Source organism: Diceros bicornis, chromosome 17 (assembly GCF_020826845.1).
Source record: "Diceros bicornis minor isolate mBicDic1 chromosome 17, mDicBic1.mat.cur, whole genome shotgun sequence".
Classification (NCBI taxonomy): Eukaryota; Metazoa; Chordata; class Mammalia; order Perissodactyla; family Rhinocerotidae; genus Diceros; species Diceros bicornis.
This window is the reverse complement of record NC_080756.1, coordinates 7,729,464-7,752,876: the sequence shown is the minus strand read 5'-3', so window position 1 is coordinate 7,752,876 and position 23,413 is coordinate 7,729,464. Positions and strand designations below refer to the sequence as shown.

Below are 23,413 nucleotides of genomic sequence, written 5' to 3'. Positions count from 1 at the left end.
TTCTATGCTCATGGATTGGAAGAATTAATATTTTTAAAATATCCATACTACCCAAAGCAATCTACAAATTCAATGCAATCTCTATCAAAACTTCAATGGCATTTTTTACTGAAATAGAACAAATAATCCTAAAATTTATATGGTAACACAAAAGACCCTGAGAGCCAAAGCAATCTTGAAAAAGAAAAACAAAGCTAGAGGCATCATGCTCTCTGATTTCAAACCATATTACAAAGCTATGGTAATCAAAACAGCGTGGTACTGGCAGAAAAACAGCCACACAGATCAATGGAACAGAATAGAGAGCCCAGAAATAAACCCATGCATATACAGTCAATTAATTTACCACAAAGGAGCCAAGAATATACAATGTACAAAGGAGAGACTTTACAGCCACATGCCAAAAAATGACACTGCACTCCTATCTTACACCATAGACAAAAATCAACTCAAAATGAATTAAAGACTTGAACGTAAGACCTTAAACCACAAAACTCCTAGAAGAAAACATAGCGGGTAAGCTCCTTGACATCAGTCTTGGCAATGATTTTTTGGGTTTGATACCAAAAGCAAAGACAATAAAAGCAAAAATAAACAAATGGGACTACATCAAACTATAAAGCTTCTGCAAAGCAAAGGAAACCATCAACAAAATGAAAAGGCAACCTATGGAAAGGGAGAATGTATTTGCAAATCATATATCTGATAAAGGGTTAATATCCAAAATATATAAAAATTTTTAAAAGAGTTACTATCTTTTAGAGAAATACTGAAATATTTTCAGAAGAAATGATAGTTATCTTGGACCTTCTAATCCAGATGTAGAGGAGTGTATGGAGGAACAGATGAAACAAAACTGGCCATAAATTGGTCTTTGTGGAAGCTAGGTGATTTGGCCAATATCATACAGCTAGTGAGCAACAGAGCTAGAACTCTGATCTTAGTTGTCTGATTCCAAAGTCTATGAACTAAGTGACACTGAGATGCACCACACAGACAGCTGCACACACCATTAGTAAATTGATGACTACCTGTATACCTCACTTTGCAGGGTTTCCGTGCCTTAAATATGCATTTCATAAGAGTTTTGTAAGAGTATATGGATTATAATAAAAAGTGAGGCTAAACAGAAGAGTGGTAAATTAGACTTAGAAAATAGCACAAGAAATAGATGTTTTAAAATAAATAACAGGTCTTTTTTAATAACTGTTTTTGTTAATATATTCTGTTCATAACTGATAGCACCTGTATAATAGAAATGAGCCTGAGGTGTATAATAAAAATGAGTTTACGCTATAAGCACATATCTAAAAAATAAAGACTCTAAGACAACGCGTATACTGTAAGGCTTTCCAAGTTCTTTACAAGCACCATCACGGTCTTCTAGTTTATCTTGTTGTGCTAGTGATTTATGGAAGCCAGAGAAAATTACCGTCCCAAGGACCCTGGGGCAAGACTTAACAATGCCCTTGAGGCCTAAAATAATTGACATCCCTTCTTTAAATGCTGAGCAACGGAAACAACATGTCAGAGTCCAGTGTTATCATCATCATAATTATAAGCAAAAGTATTTCTATAGTCAAGTGAATCAGATATTAAGTCGTTAGCGTCACACGTTAGGGTGAGTACTTCGGACAGTCTCTTCAAGGAAAGAAATCTCCCCGTGATATAGCTAGTGAAAAGATGCACCTTCTTTTTTTTTTTTCTTTTATTTATTTATTTTTTTAATTTTTTGTTTATTGCAGTAACATTGGTTTATAATATTGTAAAAATTTCAGGTGTACATCATTGTACTTCTATTTCTGCATAGATTACATCATGTTCACCACCAAAATACTAATTACAACCCATCACCACACACATGTACCAAATTATCCCTTTCACCCTCCTCCCTCCCCCCTTCCCCTCTGGTAACCACCAATCCAATCTCTGTCCCTATGTGTTTGTTTACTGTTGTTATTATCTACTACTTAATGAAGGAAATCATACGGTATTTGACCTTCTCCCTCTGACTTATTTCACTTTGCATTATACCCTCAATGTCCATCCATGTTGTCACAAATGGCTGGATTTCATCGTTTCTTATGGCTGAGTAGTATTCCATTGTGTGTATATACCACATCTTCTTTATCCATTCATCCCTTGATGGGCACTTAGGTTGCTTCCAAGTCTTGGCTATTGCGAATAACGCTGCAATGAACACAGGGGTGCATGTACCTTTACAAATTGGTGTTTTCAAGTTCTTTGGATAAATACCCAACAGTGGAATAGCTGGATCAATGGAATAGAATTGAAAGCCCAGAAATAAACCCACACATCTATGGACAGCTAATCTTTGACAAAGGAGCCAAGAACATACAATGGGGAAAAGAAAGTCTCTTCAACAAATGGTGTTGGGAAAACTGGACAGCCATATGCAAAAAAATGAAAGTAGATCCTTACCTTACACCATACACAAAAATTAACTCCAAATGGATTAAAGACTTGAATGTAAGACCTGAAACTTTGAAACTTCTAGAAGAAAACATAGGCAGTATGCTCTTCGACATTGGTCTTAGCAACATCTTTTCAAACACCACATCTGACCGGGCAAGAGAAACAATAGAAAAAATAAACAAATGGGACTACATCAAACTAAAAAGCTTCTGCACAGCACAGGAAACCATCAACAAAACGAAAAGACAACCTAACAATTGGGAGAAGATATTTGCAAACCATACTTCTGATAAGGGCTTAATCTCCAAAATATATAAAGAGCTCATGCATCTCAACAACAAAAAAACTACCAACCCAATTAAAAAATGGGCAAAAGACCTGAACAGACATTTCTCCAAAGAAGATATACAGATGGCCAACAGACACATGAAAAGATGTTCAAAATCACTACTAACTATCAGGGAAATGCAAATCAAAACTACAATGAGATATCACCTCACACCCGTCAGAATGGCTATAATTAACAAGACAGGAAACAACATGTGTTGGAGAGGATGTGGAGAGAAGAGAACTCTCTACACTGCTGGTGGGAGTGCAAACTGGTGCAGCCACTATGGAAAACAGTATGGAGATTCCTCAAAAAATCAAGCATAGAACTACCATATGATCCAGCTAAGATGCACCTTCTTCTGAAATGTTGCCAAAACATGAAAGAAATACTAGTTTTGAAACTTGTCCAACTTGTACATCAAGTCAGCTGGGTTCCTGAGACAGGTCACTCTGCTTTCAGGGTCTTCCATTTCCACGTTGGCTCCACCAGAGTTATGCGTTTGTTTGTTACTTCTCCATAGGATTTACTAAATAGAAGCCACTGGGAGCTATAAACCCCAACTGCGATATGGGCTTTATCAGGCAGCAGACTCCCTTGGCTGTTGGCCTATTATTATGGCTCTACCCGAGAACATTTTGTACCCACAATTTTTAAAACAATGTTTATTCTTAGTTTTATACTTAGGCTGATGTAGCATTTCTTGATTGATCCATATTTTGGAACCAATAAGTGGTTTGCAACCTAGCGACATTATTTACTTTGCTATGACTCACCACCTTTAAGATGGCATATGGTCTCTCTAATTATATATTATATTATTGCTGTTATGATTTTTTTAGTATTAATAAGTGTTATTATTGTTTTATTAATCATCATCTCTTTACTGATAGCTGACTCATGCAGATGATCTATGGTATTTGAAAAGAGAAGAGAGGGAACATAAGCAAGCAAATCCTCCATGCACAATTTTTGAGCTCCACTCTGCTAAGATTTTACATGACAGAACAATTCCAAATTCTGAAACATAGGCCCTGTACGTTGATGGTATTGAAAGAAAACTACAGCTGTGACTAGAACAAAGTTGGAGCAATAACAAGAAACTTCTGCTGCATGACATTCCCTTTGCAATGAATTGTCAAGAAACGCACCCCCAAAAAGACAAAAATCTCACAAGATACTTTAAAGGACCTCTTTTCTTCCCTTTTGATGCATTGTATACTGATAAAACTGAGACCAAGTAAGAACCAAGATATAAAACTATTATAATACTAAGAAATTGGCCACAGGCCCACATCTATCATTTTTAAAAATTCATGGAGGATTAGGAAGATGCTCAGTGTAACTGTGTCGTCTCTCATATATATATTTTTAAACGTAACTGGAAATCTACTGAAGCAAATCACCACAAAATCTCCCTGTCAAAAAGAGACACAGTATAGACAATGTAGTAAAACTATTCTTTAATAAAACATTTCAGACTAATTTGTTTCTTATTTGACAAAATTGTAAGTGCAGGAGATAGAAGACAAAGATGCTTTCCTTCCTCTCTTCGTCCATCCCTCCCTCCCTCCCTCCCTTCCTTTCTTTCTTCTTTCATCCTCCAACATTTACTAAGGGATAACAACATGCCAGGAAATACACAAAGAACAGTCCCTGCCCTCGAGAATCATATAACCTAGTGACCAAGGGAAACAAATCAGTAATTTCATTGCAATAGGCAGATGCATTAATAGATGCAAATCTAAGTTGTGCAACAGCCCAAAAGAGGGCCCCAATAGCTCTGTCTAAACAGAAGACTCTCTTGACATCGCTTGAATGATACATTCATCAGTACACCAAAGAGAGTTTCCAAGATCGTGTAACTACGGCAATTCAGCAGGAAAAACGAAGCATTACAGGCATTAATCTTGGATCCAGGGTGGTTTAAAATGTTTTTCTACAACCTTCAAGATGGACCAGACAGCACACTCAGTAACACCGCAGGTGACTATGTCAAAAGCTCTTTCAAGGCCAGGACCGACTTCTCCCTCTTTTTACTGCATATAATGCTCAGTATAAACACAAAGTAGGCTTAATACACACTAATCACAAACTCAAAGCTAGATGAACATGCGAAGTCTTTTCCTATATAAAGATAGAATTAAAATGTCAGTGATCTTGGTAAATTGAAAATAATCAACAGAAAATAAATGAAGAGTAGAGCAAGGCTTTGCCTTTAAATTCAAATCACCTGGGTTCGAAATCGAGTTCAGTTGCCTAATAAGTTTAGTGGCCTTCAGCAGGGCCACTATTTGACTAACCTCTTAGACTCTCAACTATTTAGCCATAAAATGAGGATAAAGATATTGATACTAATTCCTTGGGCCCTTGAGAGGAATAAATGAGCTAATTTACATGAAGGTTCCTAACTCAGAGATTGGCCCAAGGTAGAGTACTCGATAAACATTCGTCACGTCCTCACTACATACACAGAAAAAATGAGATTTCCTAACTGGAAAAGACCTTGAAACGTCTCCTCATCAATTTCCCTTTAAGACATTCTGAACTGAAAGTATGTGGAAAATGTCATTCCACAACCTTCCTTATCAAATGGTTTAATCTCCCTTAAGATTAGAAAAAAGAAAGTGGCCTCCATATCAAGCATCGACTTCATCCATTCATTTATTTGACAATTACTAAGTATCTACCACGTGTCATGGATTGTGTTCCAGACCAGCGCCTTTTAACCCTGTATCCAAGTTCCTGATCCAGATGACCTGGTGGATGATAAGCATCCACAACAACTTCCAGTGTTGGAAATTCACCACTTTCTGAAACAACTTTTAGTCTTCAGACAGATTTAAATATTACTTGCTGACAAAGGAAAACAGAAGAGTTTTGAGAGAGTAGGGAATGAGTTCAATCTGAGATGTGTTGAGTTTGAGATTGCTCTGACATCCAGATGGAGAAGCCTAGTACACAGTTGGATATTCACACTGAAAAGGTCTTGCCAGGAACCTCAGATTTGGAAATCATCAAACATAGGCACTAGGTAAGGGATGAGAGTAAACAGGATCAATAAGGAAATATGAACATGTTGATAAGAGAAACATGCCAAGGACAAAGTACTGAGAACATCAATATTTCAAGGAAAGGCTGAAAAAGAGGAGCCAGCAAAAGACGTTCTAAAGAATGATCATCGAAGTAGGAAGAGAACCACAAATATTGTTTAATAAGCTTATGGGGGTGGGCAGGAATTGGAAAAGAAGGGAGTGGTCATCTGAATCAAATGTCAGAGAAATCAAATAAAATGAAGCCTAAATAAAACCCACTGGATAAAGAATTTAATTTACCATAAAGAAGTTCAAAGAAAGATAAGTGAATAAAGGGTTCATCTAAGGTATGAATGCCCCAAAACTAAGGCTTTCCTGGGAGCTGTCCAGTTGCACTTTCATGAACACTCCCAGTGTTAGAAATTTACCACTTTCTAAAACTCTTAATCTTTGGACAGCTCTAAATATTACAAATTTTTTCTCCTTTTGAATCAAAATCTTTCTCCCTGTATGTCTGTCCACTGATACAACACTGTTTTCTAAATATCTGAAGATAAATTTTCCAATACAGCACTTACCCTAATTTGCACATCCATTTGTGTGTGTGTATGTATATCCATACATACATGTTCATTGGCCATTTCCTCCACCAGCTTATAAACTCCAAGAAGTAAGGACACTCTCTGCTCTTCTTACTAAGTATCTGCAGCAAGGAGCACAGTGCCTAACATATAATGGGGCTCCATAAGCAATGATTAAATGAATTAATGTATTGACACGCAGGGTTTTAAAAACTCTAGAATCAATTATAAAATAAAATGTTAACATTTTTTTCTCTGTGGATTTCTTGTCCTTAATTGGATCAATGTTCACATAACTTTCTAAGTCAATGTAAGAAAGCAAGATAGATTAGATGCCCTCCAAAACTCCCTTCCAGAACTTTCATTCTATGAAAAACTGACAAAGATCATTTGTAGTGGAAACATCCCGCTGGGAAATCAGGAAAATGGGGTTCCAGACCCGAGTCTGCCGCTCTTTCTGTGCCCTTCAGCAAATCTGGCTACTTGTCTGGGCCTTGGGACCTCATTTATAAAGTGAGGCTTTGGATTCTATATATGCCAAGGTTTTTTCCTGGTTTGAAATTATATGATTAGGGGGATAAAAATCACGTATAAATGTTATAATAAAATGTGTAACGAAAAATATTGAAATGCATATTCATTGCTCTGATTATATCATTATTCCTTCAAATGTCACGTTTTTCTCCTTTTTTAAAGTTATTGTGTATCTACAATAAGCTCCTTTTATACCACATTTTCACTTTGCCATATCCCCAGTCATTTGAAATAAAACTGCCCTGTCATCTTCAACAAAGTGGCTCTTCAAATGGAATTACATTGTTGTTTGTTATGATTTTAAATCTTCTCTTTCACAAGGAGACTTTCTCTTTGCCCCAGCTAGAAAGTTTTGTTGCTATTTATAATTTTAGAGCACAATCTATAGTGATACCTAACATATTGATAATTAAGAGAAATTATCACCAATTACTATTCCATTCTATAAGCAAGAACTATAATTCAGACCAAGAAAGTGAATCAAGTATACAAAGAGCATATAACATATATATTCTGAATATATATATATAACATATATGTACTAGTGTTGTATGATACCTCTCATTTAAAGAAAAGAAAGATTCTATATGTTCCCATTCCTTTTCATCATTGAGTTCTAAAGACAGAGGCAAAAGAAAATTCAATATACTTGTAATACAGTACTCCTCCTTTGATGCTGTGACCATGTTAATAACACCCATAACCTTCAAAAATAGGAACCTACTACTCATATTACCATAGAACGACTGCTGCCTGCATTATCATATTATTAGGAAAAACATCCACTTGCAGATATATGTTCTGTTTTACTCAAAAAGGGATTGTCTGAATTCTTCCAATATAATTAATGTTTCCATGAGGCTTTGTCATTAATCAGAAAATTGGAAGATCGCATTGTTCAATACTCACCGAGCACTTAGCATCTAATTAGTCTTATATTGATGTTCTACAGGTGCAGCTGAGTTCCGCAGGCAGGGCTACTACACAGGCTGTTCCCACCCAACCCCTAAGAGACCCATTTTTTACACAGCAAAGGGCCCGAGAGAGTTTTGTAAGATAAATGTAATAGAATATTTCAGCCTGAATTTAAATTCTGGAAAAAGACACGCTTTAACTCACATTTGTTTACGAGTTGGAGCTTTTTATTTTTCAATTCAAAGGGACAAACATTTGAGTGTATAAATAAATTTTTCAAATTTTCTTGAACGTTAGTTCTTTATCTCATTACGTGAAGTTTCTCATCTAATGAAAGTGGAGAATCATAGAAAGTCACTTATGGGACATTCGAGCGATATCCAAAACTTGCTATGGATGTTATAGTGTAATTTTCATGATACAATTCTAAACTTGAAGAAATAGGACCTACTTAAGAGATGTCTAGATATAAAATAATTTGAACCAAGACAATTCTCTAACCCACACTCTGTTAAGCAGAATGAGTCTGATTTTCCAAAAGTATGATTGAGATAGTACTATATGGTTAAAAACTCGGCTCCGAAGGCAGGGTATGTGATTCAAGACACGCCTCTGCTTCTTACAAGCTGTGTAGCCTTGGTCAAGCCACTTATTTATAAAACAGGGCTAACAGTAGAAACTTTCTGTGGAATTACTGTGTGGATTAAATGAGATAATTCATGTAAAGTGTTTAGCACAGAGCCTGGCACATTGTAAATGCTTGGGTTTTAAATTTTTTTAATGTCTATAGATCTCCATAGAGAGTAAAGACCGCGAGGGAAAGTCCTTGTTCCCTCACACTGTTGTCCGTGACAGCTCTGCGGGGGCACAGCCTTCATACACTAGGATATTCGGGGGGTGGCAGAGGGAAAACAGAAATAGAGAGCTCTCGGCGTGCTCCCCATTTCCCTCCACTGGTCCCTCTTCCTGCTCTCATCAGCTTCTCTAGGCAGCAGATCACTGCAGGAAAGGTGGTCTCCGTGATTTCTGAGGCCAAGTTGTTGCAAGCTGGGCAAAAACCCAGAGAAAGAACAACGGAGAAAAAGGTGACTCCTCCTGCTTATGTTAAAAAGAGCTAAGATTCTTTTATACACATTATTGTTCCCCAGGGCTCTCTCCTTGGTGTTTTTTAACACTCTTCCTGGAGATCTCATCCAGTTAGAAGGTTTCAACTGCTACATGTACACCGATGACTACCAAGCCTCTATCTCTAAACCATAGCTCTGTCCTGAACTCCAGATCCAAATTTACCACTATTTATTCAGATTTCCTCTTGGATATCCTAAGGGTACCTCAAACTCAAAATGTTTAAAATTAACCCAATTGTCTTCATCTCTATAGACTACAGTAGCTTTGGGATCTCACTGTATAAACAGCACCAATCACCTAAGCCAGGACCTATTCTTGATTCTCTTCTCTCCCTCTCCCACATAGCCAGTCTCCAAGACCAGTTGGTTCCATCTCCTACCTCTAAATTGTATCTTCTTTTCCTCCCTTTTTCCAACTCTTCTTCGAACTCTTGCCATTCTCACCAGAATCACTGAAATAGCTCTCTAGGTGGTCTCACCGGCTTCCTATCTTGGCCCCCATGGAACTCATCCTCCATACTGCCACCAAAGGATCTTTCCAAATATCAGAGGAGGATGGGCCTCATGAGGGACTCCAGTCCTAACAGCCTGGAACCACTATAATAGACCTTTCATTTTTGTTACAATTTTACTCAGAGTGGCTACGAAAGTGGACATAAACTAGGCAAAGAAAAAGAGATGTCCTTTGATGTGACAGAAAGATATACTGTCAACAACTGCAAAGGCTCTGAGATTTTTCCCTACTCGCAAGCTTACAGTTAGCCTACCATGTTTTATGAATGCTGGCAAATGACGCAAGACTCCTGGGTCAGAGACAGAGGACTTATCACACAGCACACAGCATGAGCATCACACTTGAGTCAGTTCCCTTTGTCTCCAAGTCCACGTGTGAAGCAGCCCATGTGGACACTGCACATTCATTGGTTTGTGGAAGCTTGAGCTTAGGGAACCCAAATCTTCTATAATGGACTTCAAGCAAATCTGCCCTTTGCCCTGAAGGGAGACACTATTTTTATGAATGCTGGACAGTAAGCAAGTCTGCCCCGAGATTCAGAGGGAGACATTATTTTCCAAGATTTTCCACTTGTTAAACGTCCTTAGAAAGATATTTGGAACAAAACGGTAGTCAGTGTCTTGAGAAACCCATGGAGAAGTGTCTCCCAACAGATAGGCTGTGAATTCAAACCAGGCTCTTGGCATTCGCTACTTTTACGATCTTTACCACTCTCTATCAGAGTTTCCTCACCTGAAATCGAGGAGAGCCCTCATCCCTAACTCACAGCCATTTCACAACATCAAATAAAATCAAAAGCATGAAAATGTTTTGTAAACAATACAGCAGTATGCAATTGTAGTTATTACTTATGTGTCTGGAATATACTTTGTTGTTTATTATGGAAATGAAAGAGGAAAATAAGTTAGAATTTTAGAATAAAAAAATTAAAGATCAATTAATAAAACATTTATTAAACTCCTGAAAATATTATAGGTTAGGTTTAGGTGGTACAAGCTGAAGAATAAGACACATTCCTTGCCCTCAAGAATTTCAGAGTCTAGGGAGGAAACAGACAGAAAGAACAGTGTCTAAGATATGTTCAGGTGACAGAAGAGAAGCACAGAAGGATGGCTATGGTCACGACTGACTTTGTAGCTTTGGAGGGATCTAAGTAATCATTAAATCCAATCATTTCATTTACCACTGATAATGAAAATGTTCAGTAACTTTTTTAAGGGTTGACAACTATCTGGTAGCAGGGTCAGAATTAGGATCCATTCTTTCTGACTTTTAGTTTGGTAAAAAAGCCTCGACAGAAATTTCTTATTCCTACATAGAACTTTTACAAGACCAAGTGGGAAAATTTGGTTTGGCACCACACATTTTTCTGTCCTCTGTAGTCTTACTTCAGCCTCATTGCCATTTTACCTCTTCGTTTTCCAAGAATTATAACAGATTTATTCTTTGTCTAACTTCTTATTAGAAGTCCACCTTAAAGACTGGATGAATCAGCCGCTAGGAAAAGATACTAGGCAAGGAAAACCATAGCTCACCCAGTCTTCCTAGAAGTATAACGTGGACTTTGCTCCAAGTTAAAATTCACCAGTGTACAATAAGCTTGATTTTAATTCTACTTATTGATTTTGAAAATCTTTCAGTACTACACAGTACCTAAATTTTTCATTAATCTCATATTTTAGATTGAGTTAGGAAAGAGGAATAGATCTTTTTCAATAAGTTCCACAGTAGCCCTTGCTCAATAACCTTAGATCTTAATGATGCGAGTCTGTTTGGGGACAACACAGGGAAAAATCAGGTCCATTCAATTTAAAGCCTGACTTTTGACTCATTAAAGAATTCCAAAGATATGTTTTATACTTCAAAGAGTGAAGATATCACATTTAAGGGTTTTGAGAAACTTTTTAAGCATATAGGGATGTTAACATACACGGTATAATGCAATCTTTTAAAATAAAGGCAACACAAAAAATTCAACTTTAAGTTTTTAATGATCTAATGAGTTGACTTTTTTTGGTTTTATAATACACGTGTTTCCTTAATAATTAAATATAGTCAAAGAGTTTTAATTTTGTGAAACCTGCTATGGCAGCAAGCATTTAAAAGCTTTACCTAACTCAGAGCACTAAAATAAAATCAACAAATACTTGAATGCATAGTATCCATACTAAACAGCATCTAAAATTAGAATACCAATAATTTTCAATATCACTGAAGCCAAGAACAATGGTATCACAATCAATAGTGTTCCTGAAGGTGAAAAAAGCAAATGTGGTTCCTGATAAATTATGAAAATGGTAATTATGTAGATAAGAATAAATGGCTTTAAATTCCTTAATGAATGATGAGTCAGGTCACTGACAAGAGCAATCAAAATATATTCCATATGTGATTAACAACACTTAAATTTGACATTGACAAACATTAGTTAATTTATACAAGAGGAGAACCAAGCATATGTAGTCTCTAAGCCTCCAGGTTACAATAAATTGTGGAAAGAATGTGAATATCAGTCGGTATGCTTATTTTATTTTTGTCCTTGATGTTTTGCCTAGAATGTATGTATTTTTCTAATGCTAAAATTCCTTTCAGGTTGGAGATGGAAAGTGTAGTCAAAATCAATGGTCTCTTTCTCTCTCACACAACACACTCACACAAACACACATTCACTTAGACAAAATAAATAAGAATTCTTCCCAGAATACTTCCTCACACGTTGAAGAAACATACAAAAGACATTCTATCAATATGAACTATTGACCATCTTCCCATTAAATTTATGAAGTACCTATTATGTGCTGGCTAAGCACTGGAAATCGATAGAAACATGATACCCATGATTCTGCCTCACCGAGCTTACAGTCTAGCAGACTCAGTAAAATGAATTCACATCATTACTCAGCTATAAGCAAAGCTATTCTACATAATAGAAACTTCAAAGCATTTAAAGGAAAGAAATTGAGTAAGATTTAATAGTATTACTATTGCAAACTATATTAATCATGCAACTTGCAAGAAAACAAACTGCTTCAATCCCTCAGACTGACATGTCTCAATCTAATCTCAATTAATAATTAAGATACCAGCATAAGAAAACACAAGAATTTCTAAGGCCTTAATAAAACTGACAACAAAATATTTTACCCAATGAACTGAGCTTGTGACATGGACCCAGGTCATTCTTCAGTAGAACAGAGTCACACACCTGAGGTATGACACCTTATGGCATTAGTAAAACTGGTTTAGGAAAAAAAAAATACTAATAATATATGAAGAAGTCAAACTCCATGTTCAATCCTAAAGAGACCACTTTGGAATGGTATTTAGGATTTGTAGAGTGAAAAATAAAATAAAATAAAATAAATAAAAGAAGAGATATTCACCTTAAAGTTGTAAGCCCGATAAATAAACAAGGAAAACCATCTTTCTTCAAGTTCATCCTTCCACCTATTCATAATAATGACTTAAGTATAACAAAAATCTAGACATTGTGGCCAAAATTTTGACATTTAAGCCCTAAAAAAAAGCAATTACTGTTGAAATCCCAAAATGACTTGGGGATCTACAATTGACCTTATATGCTAGAATACAACTATGTATAATATAATGCCTTAGTTATGAAATAAATAAGTGTATTTCTTCAAACTGTAGGAAGTAAACCAAACTTGCATTAATTAATATGTGAAGAAAAGACAATTTCTGATTTATGCTTTAGGGAAACAATATGTTCTCTAAATAGAAGACTAGAAAACTAAGCAAAACACTTATGACTTCTGTGCTCAGATTAAAGAGCCTTTGAGAAAAGGGTTTAGAGTCAGTGGCCAGGTATAGTCTGCTTACTACAGGGAGAAACCCATCAGAGAGGTAAGACTGGAGGCCTCCCACCCTTCTGCATGCATGGAATGGAATTCAGCGGTGAAAAAGCTATCTAAAGCCTTGCAACTCAAACTGCAGTTCATAGGCCAACAGCATTGGCTTCACCTAGATGCTTGCTAGAAACGTAGAATCTCAGGCCCCACTCCAGAACCTGCCTTTTTGCAAAATTCCCCCAGGTGATTTACGTGCATAGCGAAGTTTAAGAAGCACTGATCTAAAGGAATAAGGCATTATGGAACTACAGAGTGGTTCCAAATATTTGGCATAAATTTAAACTTCTGCATTCCCGATACATCTCTTAAACCCTCCAAGATACCACCAACTTCAAGGTGAGTTCAGCATCAGTTGTACAATGAGTCAATAAGAGGAAAGAAAATTAGATACAGGGGTAAGATTGAACCACTCATCATTATCATTCAGCTCCTCTAGCTGAGCCCTTTACTGGCCACCACCCTGGCTCCACATGCAAGTAGGGTTGGAGGACTGTGGCTAGAGATGACAGAAGGGCAGGCATACACACATCTTCCTAACTAGCTGTCCTCGCTTATCCCTCTGTCAACAGTGACACATTCACGGCCCTTAGCCTACAGATATGTCTGTTGGTCCACATAGTATTTCCAATTTGAATTCATTACCATCATTTACAAATCTGGAATTTTCACATTAAAAAAATCTGCACATCTAAGTTCTCTTCTACAAATCAGAAAATCTGGCAACACCAGACCCACATTCTGGCATGGCAACAAATGGAGCCAAGGCTCAGTTGTCCACTTAGATATTGGCCAGAATCTCCACCACTCCCTATGGTCTCTCCAACGATCAAGCTAAGGTTGTGTGTCAGTTGCCATCTGTCATCTTCCATTTGGTCTATTTCATTCATTCACATTCCCAGCTCGACTCCTACAGGTGTTTGAATTTGTGACCCCTTTAAGAGGCTCTAGGAAGCATCATGTCGCTGATCTCAAGTCACTCAGCCTATCTGAATTTATTCTTTCATATACGTAATTCAGGAAAAGGAGCTACTGTTTGAATCACCCTCAGTTCGATCACAAATCTTGTGAACTGGAATCAATCCACTGAATTACATACTCCCTCACCTTAAATATGTACCATAATATTTGTCTTCACAACTCATTCCAACTCAGATATTTTAACTATTTTAACTGTTTCTTTTCAGAACTGTACCTCACAGTGATAAACAAGAATTACTAGCAAGAGCAGACACAGCACAATACATTATTGAGCTGTTCCTCCAGATTCATTTCAAAACTTTAAGTAATATACTAAAACGGTAAATTCTATGAGAGCAAGTGTCTTGATCTTTTGTTTACTGAGATATCTCAAGCACCTAGAGAGTGCTCAGTAAATACTTATTGAATAAATGAGTTTTGAGGTTTATAAATTCTCAAAAGTTCATACACAGATTTTGAGTGAATGTGTTTAATTATCAACAGGTATATGAAGGTTATTCATTTGATAGCCTAGTTCTATTTGGGTTGATCATCCAAACCGTTTTTATTTCAGTGACTATGAAAAACAGCAGTACAGAACAGACATGTAACACTAACAAGCCTAAGACTCATGGCCTATCACAACTTGTTTTGCAACAAACAGCATCATGCAAACTAGGCAAAATGGCTAAACTGAATGATAAGATTTAGTCTGATTCAATTTTATGTCCCCACATCTATAGTCTTTAGTTATCGCCATCATCATCATTAACATCATCATCATCCTAGAAAGCTGGACAACTTTTACAGATCATGTATTGAAAAGCATTTATGGGACACTTACTGCTGTGCCAGGAAGTATGTGCTAGATGCCCCTTGACTTCCTAACTAAAAGGTACGTCCTGCAGGACTACTAATACTTCCCATGCTATGATGCTTAGTAGGTCTGGACACAGGAAAAAATTTTAATTGTCTTGAAAACGTGACTGAAAAAATATATTGCTGAGAAACTGAGGCACAGAGAAATAAAGTGATTTTTTCGTGGTTACATGGTTATTTATCGGTAGAGCTATGAAAGCATCTCCAGAGCTTTTGCCACTGCACCACGTTGGTTTCATAACAGTCATTTTCAACATTTATCTGCTGACCAAAATGCAAGCCAATCAATTTCAAGCACTCAACAAATGATGTCATGAGCAAATATATCTTCAAATAGCAAAGTCTAAATTTTGACCCAATTCTGGTATATTTATAAACACACCAACAATCAATCTAAAAGGAGTTTGCAATAATGCTAAATATGTATCTTAGCAGGAAACTACTGTGATATAACATTTCAAGAACTAAAGCTGAAAAAAAATTAGGTTAGAAATTTTCCTTGAACTTAAAGCTGCCCCAAATGGGGCTTCTGTTTAATGGAATATGCGATTTCAATGCCCTTTCACTCTCCCCTTGGCTTTTAGGTTTCCTGACTGAAAGGCAAACCATCTACCTCCCTTCTCCTTATATACCACAAAAGTGAAGAACTAAAGTTAGAGCTGTTGCACCCAATTCAACTCAACTTTCCGAAGAAAATACAAACGAAACCAGGTCACTGCTACTGATATGTTTGATGGCCCTTCTAAGGAGGAGTTAAGTCCTCCTGAAGCTGAGCTCTCCAGCACCAACTAATTTGAGTATGCCATTCACTATACACCTATAACAAGGTAAAGCTAAATGAAGAAAGAAATGGTAACAATAATCAAGGTTTTTCCACCTTAAATGAATTTGAAACTGTCCATAAACTAATACAAATAAAAAATATAAGTGTATATGTTGTTTTCCTCAAATGATCTGAATCAGTCATTTCTGAATTCTTGACTCGTCTGAGCAGTCACAAATTTACTGCATCAGTACATAAAGCTCTATTGTTTGAGGAGACCAAGTTTTAGGGCTGGAGAAGGTCTGCCTTCTCGAAGAATATATTCTAAGAAAGACTCAGTGTTCTATTACTAGGTTGGGGTTTTGTTACTAAGATTCCTATGACCACCTAACCCTTGTTTAGTTGTCTGCCTTTGCTTACTCCAACGTAGAAAGACAAAGAACACGAAGCCAGGAAAAGCAGACTGCAACAAGTAACACACCTTGCTTTTCTCATATAGATGGTCTTTTTCATAATAGAGCAGGAGAGAGCAAACATATTTACTTCCTCCAACATTTAAGTACAATTCTCATCGGAATCTCCAAGAAGATGTTAAAAAAGAAAGTGGGAAAATTCAGCCAGAAGAAAATGAAACTATGGCACAGTTTTTGCATATAGATAATAATTTTGAATGATTGGTTTTTTGTACCAGAAAGAATCTGTCTATCTCCTCATAGCCCAGGCCATTCTGGCTTGAAAATTTTAATTCCAAAGCACAAATACACTTTTCCAAAAATCTTCATTCATAGTGCCTACTATGCACACCTCCATAAACTCGCTTATAAACAGCGGCATCACCTGCCAAAAAAAGCCGAAGTGTTGTTCCATACTATTAAGCTCAACAGAAAGCTCCACATGTGGCGACAGGGACCATAGGCAATTAACACTGCAAAGTGTCAGGTTGAGAATCTTTGCATGACCTTTAAAGGTCACCACAGTTGCCCATTCACATGCGTGCAATTATACAGTGACTAGTTCACAGCAGCAAAAAAAACCCATAAAAATATTTAGTAAAACAAACCTTGCATTCATCAACAGCTCCTTTGCACTCCCCAGGCTTGATGTTTCCAGTGAGCTTTACATAACACGGGAGATAAAAGAGCAAAGGAGACTTGCTTGGCTGCTTGTCCCCATTTTGTCAAAGCACTAAATTCAGCCTACCACCATAAGTGCTAAGATGCCACATTATCCAACCTCTCTGTAAAGAGTTTCCAAAATCTACTGTATAGAAGAAGCAATATAAATATAAATGTAATTGAATAGCTACATTTGTGCCATTGCTGGGGGAAAGGGAGATGTACCTGCCCTAACTGGCCATTCAGGGAAAATCATAAAACAATTACAGCTACTATGGAGTAATTTAGGAGATTGAAGGAAGTGATTAAAAGGACTTTATCTAATATAAGCATATAAGCTCTGATTCCTTAGTTATATCTCATTACCCCACATGGATCATTGTGAACAGAATGGAATATTCTCCTTACAGCTTATACATTCACTTTTCATCTGAGTCCCAAGTAACCAGAAAGTCTTTTATTTTCCAATAGTAATAACAATCAGTTGTCTAAATAGGCCAGATTTTCACTAATTCCAGTGACTAGCTTGCCTATCTTTACAGCACAGGATGAAATCCAACATATACATGTGCTATACACATTGTAAGTGGGTGGGTTTGGGAAATCTAACATAAATTTGGAGTATAACATCAATATGTTTCTGAAAAACTTGTAGAGACCATTTGTAAACCAGAATAGCATGCTCTAATGGAATGCACGGTTTGTGTTCTGACTGTGGGGGTGCACATTTAATAAAGACAGCATATAGATATATTTGGTGTTTAAGATGTGTTAAAATTCCAAGTCATAGCGTCAACAAACACATCCCAAAGAGCCCCTACGTAGAGGATAAAATTTATTTATTTATTATTGCATTTGTAGCCTCACAAATAAAAATATCTCCAAAAGAAAAACTAAAGAGCAAAACACACTGCATGTAACAGAGGCTCAAATAGCAAAACTCAATTATCAATGACCTTATTAAACCATGGACACAGTTGTACTGTAGGTCAAATCATGTAAAATAATGAAAAACTATGTACTTAAAAATGTAGACATTTTTTAAAGTCATTCTCAGCCCCCTTTAACACAAAACCAGTATTTTACATGGGTGTCAATAAAGCATATGTACATATGCATGTGCATATATATGTATAGATATTGAGATTAGTTAGATATTACAGAGAAATGTATTTAAATACTACTTTTTTTCACATTCCAATAAGTCTAACCATTCCTCTTAAAATTTCCGTTAAGAATAAATAGAAGACAAGAATTGTTGGTTTTATTTCATTGACAAGGACACTGAATCACTGTGCTGAATGGAGTCAGACTTTCTAAAAATGACTCAATAAATCAGTGGTTAATGACTATTAAAAAAAAACTAACTTCTAGGTCTCGGTTTGCCAGGCCCACTTTCCATCTCCCCTCTTTCAGACTGTGTTCCAGACCTAAAGTAAAACTGTTCTCCAAAAAGACTCATGGTAACTCGTCGTGAAATTATTCCTCTTCTTCCAGTGGTGTAGGTCAATATGCTCAAAGTAATTCAAAATAAAGTTAACCAAAGAATTTTCTAAGAAAATGGCAAATGCATCATATTACATGGTACTAAAAAATCAATGGTTCACAAGCAAGATGTATCATGTGAAATCCTGTGCAAGTGTGTGCACCAGATATGAGGCTGGTTCAGCTGTTTGGCCCTCATCTTGAGCAGCAGTCTGTGTTAACGCATGTCTTCTCTGTGTTGACGGAGCCCTACTAAGAACAGGTTGATGAATTGCATTTGTAAACGTCAGGCATAGATCAAAGGGGACTATGTTGGATGCTTATTTTACGTCAACTTATGGTTTTTCACCAAGAAAACAAAACTGCACTGCACAGTAAAGTTCCTTATTTTTACTTGCGTCTTCAATGAACAAAACAGCTGCAGAATAATACGACCTAATGAGGCATCCCTAATAAAATACTGCAGAAGCAAAAGCAGGGGCACTGAATCGTTTGCACTCTGCTTGCTTCATCTTCTCAAATACCTTAGAGATAACTGATGACACTTTGGAACATTCCTAGTTGGGACATGCATTAGAGAGACAAATGTGCCTCAGCCTGCAGCCACAGCTGAACTTGGGCAGAATCTGACAGTACCTTTTATTAGGGGCCATAGTGAGAAATGCCTGGAAAATGCTGGAGAGGCACATCTTACCCTGCCTGTATAGGGTAATCCATAACCTGCAATTAGTGATAAATCAACCCTAAAATGCACTTTCAACATTTCAATATTCAAAAACACATTGTAAAAGGATCATCATTAAAATACTATATTGAAGATGCTGGATCCAGGGCCACTAAAATGTACTGATAATATATAAAATAATTTTTATAAAATCTCCTATCACTCCCTCAGTTTCACCACTTTATAAATTTTTAAAAGGGAAAAGTGGCCACGTCTAAAAACAGATCTTTTTACAGCCGTGTCATCACATTTTATAACTTGGTGGTTAGTAAATACTATAATGCAGTCTCTAAGCAACATGTGTCTTTTTGACACAGATCCACGGGCTTCTCAGCGAATCTTCATTCTCCAATTTGTTATTGTTAAAATAAGCTAATATTTTTCAGATTCAACATCACACATACTCAGAAACCTCAGATTCCCCTCTAGCACAACTTGTAGCATTATAGGTGCTTGCTTTGATGTCAAGGTTTTTGGGTTCTTCTTTAAGAGACATATGTCATAACTGTATACAAATACGTTAGCTGAAGCATCCTAAACTACTTAACTTTATTAAAGGCAAGAAAACAATCAAGATTATAGTCTCAAAAAAATGCCTCATTTGAGTAAAGCAACACTTTAAAACTGTGTTCTCTGTCTCTAAAAGAGTCACCAAGCCTAAGCATTCAGTTGGCAGTGACACTGCCCTCATGGTATATCTATAAATAATACAACCCAATTTTTTTCATTGAAAATTAAGAAAATGAAAATAAAATAAGCTCCAGTGCGGTTTCTCCTGCCTTTTCAATGGTTACTGATGGCTTTAAAAATTAGGACTCTAAAAAGAGGTTATTATTCAAACAATTGACTCAGGATGAGCTCCAGAACAGAAAAAAAGTAGGAAAAGAGAAAACTTAAAGGTGTCTGAACATTTTTAAGGCTCTTAGGTGCCAATTTTGAAACTGTAAAAGATTCACCAGTCTGAGTACACGTACAAACATGGGAAGGCTGGAGTAAATACAAATAATCTCAATGCTCTGGTTTTTAGAGGCTTTAGAAATGTTTTTAATCTCCTTCGCTGGTTATTGCCATTTAGCACTTTACAAAGAAATCTTTAATTACTCATTTGTCTTAACTTACATTGCCTATTAGAGCAGTTTTAAAGTGTTAATTGATAACAGTCTGAATGTTGATGTCTAAAGCAATCTAGCTGGGAAGACAGGAACCAGATAATTATCATCCTGTCAATAGTCATTGAAATTCCAGCCGTCCTGAGTGAAGGACCCTTATACAGTGATTGCTTTGGGGCTATTTTTCAGAGTAAAGGTTGCATAAAGGTTTGTTTTTGTTTTTTCAAGAACGATTTTTGCAAAATTCAAGAGGGGACTTAACACTCACAAAACAAAGATATTTTCTTTTCTGTCTTATTGCCACGAGCCGAACTCATCCAGCACAGGGTGAAGATAGGCTAGCTAGCCATTGTAGTAACTACACATCTGATTCCAAACGCTTGGGGCAATTGTTAACACTCGGTCAGGAAGTGGAATACAGAATAGGAACGCGTCGCGTCTACCCGGGGGCTCTGCAAGCGCCTGCAGTTCGTCCTTTTCAAGTGGAGACTAGATGGTTCTAGGAGAAATAGGACGACGGATCTCAAACTTTCCTTTGCAAAAGCAGTTTCTGGAAATAACACGTTCCCCATTGACATGTGAAGATCAGCAGCCTTAAGAAAACACCTCTTGGTAGGAACCTGGCCTTTTGGAACAGAAGGGGGAAAGGCAGCAAAGGAGTGGAGCAGAAAACCCGTGTACTATTAGCAAGATTTGGGAGACATCTCTCCGGAAAGAAATAAAAACCATAAGTTCCTTGAAGCTGCCCTTTTCCTGAACGCTGTTCGTAAAATGCTCCTTTTCGTAAAGCTCTGTAGTATCCTTTACTAAATCTTTATTTCATTCCGTAATAAAGCGTCCGTTCCCAAATCTAAATAACTCTTTACACAGACGCGGCTCCAGAACTTATCAAGACGATTCTTCATGAAAACAGTTAGAGGTGGAGAAATCAGTAGCCTCATTGAAACGCCCACCCTCTGCAGACAGACCCGAGAATTAACTAATCTGAAGTGGACAGAAAGTAGGGATTTCAGAAAGGCGACCTGACACATCCCATCGATCCTGCCTTGAACTCGACCCCCCAGCTCCTAATTAGGAGTCCAATATGGTTACCCATCGGGATTGGTTCGGCTCAGGGATCGAATTAAAACCCACTGCGATCCTCGGCGGGGTCGCTGGCTGTGTCAGGAGAAACCGGGCGGAGAGGAGAGGGAGGCGCCGCTCTCGGAAGCCCCTCCGCGTGCTCGGGTCCCCTCTGGGCGTCCCTCTACCCCGCCCCTACCCTGGCCGCCCAACCAGCATCTGCTCTCACCTCTCGCCTCCCCGGGGCGAGCTTCCCTAACCTAACCCCCGACCCCCGAGGAGAGGAGGGCTTTCGGGCCCCGGTCCTCCAGCGGGCGGCCGGGGGCGCGGCTCGCACCTACCTACCTGCAGCCCGGCTTCCTGGTGGCGGCAACACCTAGCGATGCTCCTGCAGCTTCCGCGGGCCCGCTCCAGCCTTATCGCTCTTGCATCGCTCCCGAGACGCCAATCCGCCGTCACCGTTCAGGGGCATAGGGAACCCAAGTCTGGTGTGCGCTCGTGGAGGGCGTGCGAGTGTGGCCCTGAGCGTGCGTGTGTGCGCGCGCGTGTGTTGCCTCCTCCGATGGCAAAAAGCGTTCAGGAATCTCTTGACATCCGACCTGGAATCCCCTTAAAGAGGGTGGGAGGTGGAGTCCGCGAGCCTCGCCTGATTCCCCCTCTTTTTTCCACAGCGTCAAAGTAACCCAAAGACTTGTTTACTGAGAAAAGCCCAGGTCCCGCAGCCCCGCCAGCGCCCGCGGTCCTCGCCCGATGCGCGCGGGGCGCTCGGCTCCCCCGACTGCGCGGATCGAAGCGGTCCTGCAGCGATCACCGCGCGGATTCCGGCTCTGATTTGTTTGCTTTTAACGCCGAGCAACGACTTTTCCTCTGGCCTCGCGTCAGCTCCCCCCCTCACGCACACACACACATCCTCCGTTCCTCTCTCCGCCTCCCTTTTGCTCTCTGGGGAAAGGCAATTGGACGGAACCGTTCACCTTCGGGAGAGCAGCCTCCGCCGCGTACTTCTCCAGTCCCCGGTTCTGGCAGGTCCCGGTCTCCAACGTCGGGAAGCAGCTGGAGAGGTTCAGGCAGCGAGGAGGCGGCTCCGAGCTCGGCGGCCTCCGCCCGCGAGACGCCCGGGTCCCGGGTGCAGGTGCCCCTGCTCCCGCTGTACGCGGATAGGTCCCAGCAGACGGCCTCTCGGAGACTTCGCGCCGAGTCCCCTTAGCAGCAACTCCTGGCCAGCTGCAGCCCCTCAATCCCGCCTCCCAGTGCTGCGGGCAGAGCCCCACGCAGCCCCACCGCTGCCCCTCTAGGCATCGTGGGCTGGAAGGAAGGGAAATCCGCCGCCGTGCCCCGGTCCCTAGTCCGCTGGCACCGTCACCACCGAGAAGGTGCGAGTTCCAACATCGAACACGAACGAGCAGGTGTTGCCTGTGTCACTTCGCTGAAGGCGGGAGGGGAGAGAAAAGGGGCGGAGGAGGGGGCCGAGGAAACGAATCCAGATCAAGAGAAGAAAAAGAAGTAAGCGGTTTAGTAATCAAAGCCTCCTCTCCACCTCCCACCCCAGGCGCTGTGCTGTCAAAGACCCCGGTGGTATCTTTTAGAAAGTCACCGTCCACCGTAAAGGGCAAAACCCCCTTTCCACCCAGACCCCTTATTCCATTCCCCCGAGCCTGGCTGTCCAGGGCGTACGGAGTGGCTGGTCTCCCTGTATAATACAAGGAGAATGCAGGCAGAGAATAGATCCCGACTCTCCGGGTTGAGTTAAGCAGTAAAATGGGATGGCGGGACCAGGCGGCGTTGCCTCCCTCCGTCTCTCTCCCAACAGCCAGCTCTGTTAGCAGCCTCCGCTGCTGCTGAGAGCAAACTGCAGTCCTGCAGAAAAAGAAAGAGACAGTAAAAGATGAGAGGGCGGCAATCGGCATAAAAGCTGGACTGTGTCTCCCTCTAGAGGGAGAACCGGGTTAGAAAGCTTTCCTGGATGTAACTAGGTCTTCA

General features: G+C 39.1%; 1 protein-coding gene across 1 annotated transcript in view; it reads right to left on the bottom strand.

Annotated features, from left to right (window-relative positions):
* The window catches only part of TAFA2 (TAFA chemokine like family member 2), a 406,461-nt gene extending 383,319 nt beyond the window's left edge, over positions 1–23,142 (bottom strand). Inside the window, exon 1 of the mRNA XM_058557753.1 lies at positions 21,779–23,142. The gene's annotated coding sequence lies outside the window, so the exon portion shown is untranslated. The remainder of the gene's footprint in view (positions 1–21,778) is intronic.
* Between the last annotated feature and the right edge of the window lie 271 nt (positions 23,143–23,413).